This window comes from Wasmannia auropunctata, unplaced genomic scaffold, assembly GCF_000956235.1.
Source record: "Wasmannia auropunctata unplaced genomic scaffold, wasmannia.A_1.0 LD336083.1, whole genome shotgun sequence".
Lineage (NCBI taxonomy): Eukaryota > Metazoa > Arthropoda > Insecta > Hymenoptera > Formicidae > Wasmannia > Wasmannia auropunctata.
This window is the reverse complement of record NW_012026807.1, coordinates 2,420,975-2,421,887: the sequence shown is the minus strand read 5'-3', so window position 1 is coordinate 2,421,887 and position 913 is coordinate 2,420,975.

The window sequence follows — 913 nt, the reverse complement described above, 5'->3', positions numbered from 1 at the left end:
TGTGTCAGTAAAATTGTCGCGTGTTTCTTTCTTCGAGTGATTTTTTCAGTGGACGGATAATTAATCGACAGTGATTGTAAAGTACGTAACGGATATTAATTAGTAGATACATTAATAGATTTATTGTGATTTCTTCAAATGAATAGTTTGTATGTGAATCGAATGTAAAATGTTGAAGTGACACGGTTTGTAAAAAAAAGAATTAACAGTTTACATAAAAACTATTGAAAATTTAATAAAATAAACACTCATTACGTGGAAATCACAGCGAAATGAGAATTCATCTATCTTTTTCTTTCTTTTAGAAACTACAGAAGTCGACAAATCTTTAAAAGGTAAGATTTTGTGCGTGCGTGCGTGCGTGCGTACGTGCGTGCGTGTGTGTGAAAAAGAGAGAGAGAAAAAATGTAAACGCATGTTTATGCGCACGTGTAGTCAGCTGATCGTCGCGAGAGTCTCGCGTACCGCCTGCCGTCGGACAGTAAGTTGCGCCGCCCCTGTCTACCTTCCGTACGCGGCCCGTAATTCGCTAACTATTTCTCTTTATAACTTGAAAACTAAGCTCCGCACAAATTTTTGCCAAAGGAAAAATTGTCTCAGAATGTGGTCAGAAATACGTATGTTTAAGGATAATATACTTATTCTGAATCACCCTGTATAGTTTGTGACGTTGCAGCCCGCTGCAGCGGAGCAGCGTCCCGCCGCCGTCACAAGGCGCGGGTTCGCGCCCCTTTTGCCGGACCGACAGCCGCGTTGCTAAGCGTGAGACCGAGATCTCCGGGAGGCCCTTAAATCGCGTATTAGATGTTAATTATTTGGAACCTCTTCTATGTACCACGGCGCCTCGCCGAGCACAAGGAACGGCGACAACGGGGACTCAAGGTCACCCGCGATGGAGAGGACGAGGGGTGCA